The sequence below is a fragment of the Gracilinanus agilis genome, chromosome 4, assembly GCF_016433145.1.
Source record: "Gracilinanus agilis isolate LMUSP501 chromosome 4, AgileGrace, whole genome shotgun sequence".
Taxonomy (NCBI): Eukaryota; Metazoa; Chordata; class Mammalia; order Didelphimorphia; family Didelphidae; genus Gracilinanus; species Gracilinanus agilis.
The window spans coordinates 216,705,353-216,707,846 of NC_058133.1; the positions used below are offsets into that span (position 1 = coordinate 216,705,353).

Below are 2,494 nucleotides of genomic sequence, written 5' to 3' on the forward strand. Positions count from 1 at the left end.
GAAGTCTTCCTAATAAGATCAGGAGTGAAACAAGGATGCCCATTATCACCTCTATTATTTAACATGGCAATAGAAACACCAGCAGTAGCAATTAGAGAAGAAAAATAAATTGAAGGTATTAAAATAGGCAATGAGGAGACTAAGCTATCATTCTTTGCAGATGATATGATGGTCTACTTAAAGAATACTACAGAATCAACTAAGCAGCTAGTAGAAATAATAAACAACTTTATCAAAAGTTACAGGATACAGAATAAACAAACATAAATCATCAGCATTTCTATATAATTCGATCACATCCAGGCAGCAAAAGTTAGAAAGAGAAATTCCATTTAAAATCACCCAAGTGATTGCTTCAGCAGCACATATACTAAAATTGGAACCATAAAGAGAAGATTAGCATGGCCCCTGTACAAGGATTACATGCAAATTCATGAAGCATTCCATATTTTTTAAAACCTAGTAGAATTACATGTCGGCTATGAGGGGTGGCGTGGGGTGGGGAGAGGGGTTTGAGGAAAGGGAAAGAACATGAATCATGTAACCATGGGAAGATATTCTAAATAAAATAAATTAATTAAAAATAAATAAATAAAATCACCCTAGACAATATAAAATACTTAGGAATCTACCCGCCAAGAAAAACACAGGAATTATATGAACACAACTACAAACACTTTCTACACAATTAAAAATGATTATAATCAATTGGAAAAAAACATTAATTGCTCATGGGTAGGACAAGCTAACTTAATGAAAATGACAACCCTACCCAAATTAATTAATTAATTTAATGACATACCTATCTAAATATCAAGAACCTTTTTTACTGAATTAGAAAAAAAAAACTATAACAATTCATTTGGAAGAACAAAAGACCAAGAATATGAAGGGAAATAATGAAAGAAATGTGAAGGAAGGTGACCTAGCAGTACTAGATATTAAACTGTACTGCAGTGGTCATCAAAACAATTTTGGTATTAGTTAAGAGACAGAAGAGAGGATCAGTGGAATAGACTTGGGGTAAATGACCTCAGCAAGACAGTCTATGATAAACCCAAAGATCCCAACTTTTGGAGCAAAAATCCACTATTTGATAAAAACTGCTAGGAAAATTAGAAAACAGTATGGGAGAGATTAGGTTTAGCTCAACATCTCACACTCTACACCAACATAAATTCAGGATGGGTGAATGACCTGAATATAAAAAAGGAAACTATAAGTAAATTAGGTAAACATAAAAGAGTTTACCTGTCAGATCTATGGGAAAGGAAAGGTTTTAAGACCAAGGAAGAGTTAGGAAATATTACAAAATGTAAAATAAATAATTTTGATTACATTAGATTGAAAAATGTTTGTATAAACAAAACCATTGCAATCAAAGTTAGAAGGGAAATAAGAAATTGGAAAAATATTTATAACAAAACCTCTGATTAAAGTCTAATTACTCAAATTTATAAGGAGCTTAATCAATTGTACAGAAAAATCAAGCCACTCCTCAATTGACAAATTGGTAAGGGATATAAATAGGCAGTTTTCAGATGAAGAAATCAAAACTATGAACACATGAAAAGGTGTTCTAAATCTCTTATAATTAGAGAAATTCAAATTAAAACAACTCTGAGGTACCACCTTACACTTAGCAGATTGGCTAAAATGACAGCAAAGGAAAATTATAAATGTTGGAGGGAATGTGGCAAAATTGAGATATTAATGCATTGCTAGTGGAATTGTTAATTGATTCAACCATTCTGGATGACAATTTGGAACTATCCCCAAAAGGTTTAAAAGGCTGTCTGCTTCTTGATCCAGCCATGCCACTGCTAGGTTTATACCCCAAGGAGATCATAAGGGAAAAGACTTGTACAAAAATTTTTATAGCTGAGCTCTTTGTGAAGGTAAAAAATTGGAAAATGAGAGAATGACCTTTGATTGGGGAATGGCTCAACAAATAGTAGTATCTGTTGGTGATGGAATACTATTGTGCTGAAAGGAATAATGAAATGGAGGAATTCCATGTGAACTGGAATGACCTCCAGGAATTGATGCAGAGTGAAAGGAGCAGAACCAAGAGAACTTTAAACACAGAGACTGTAGTACAATAAAATGAAATGAACTTCTCTACTACCAGCAATGCAATGATCCAGAACAATTCTGAGGGACTTATGAGAAAGAACACTATTTACATGCAGAGAAATAACTGTGGAAGTAGAAACACAGAAGAAAAACAACTGCTTGATCACATGGGTCAATGGGGATATGATTGGGGATGTAGACTAAGTGATCACCCTAGTGCAAATATTAATAATATGGAAATAGGTCTTGATCAATGACACATGTAAAAGCCAGTGGAATTGCTCATTGACTGTGGGAGGGGCATTGGAGGAGGGGAGGGAGAGAACATGAATCATGTAACCATGGAAAATTTTTCTCAATTAATCATTAATTAAAAAAAAAGAGAAATAAAACCTTAGAAAGCACTTATAAGGATTTT

General features: G+C 33.4%; 1 non-coding gene across 1 annotated transcript; it reads left to right on the plus strand.

The window, feature by feature from the left end:
• The first annotated feature begins 346 nt into the window (after nt 1-346).
• On the plus strand, nt 347-453 carry LOC123248093. The gene has a single exon (XR_006506198.1). It is a non-coding gene; the product is annotated as a U6 spliceosomal RNA (small nuclear RNA).
• The last annotated feature ends 2,041 nt before the right edge of the window (nt 454-2,494 follow it).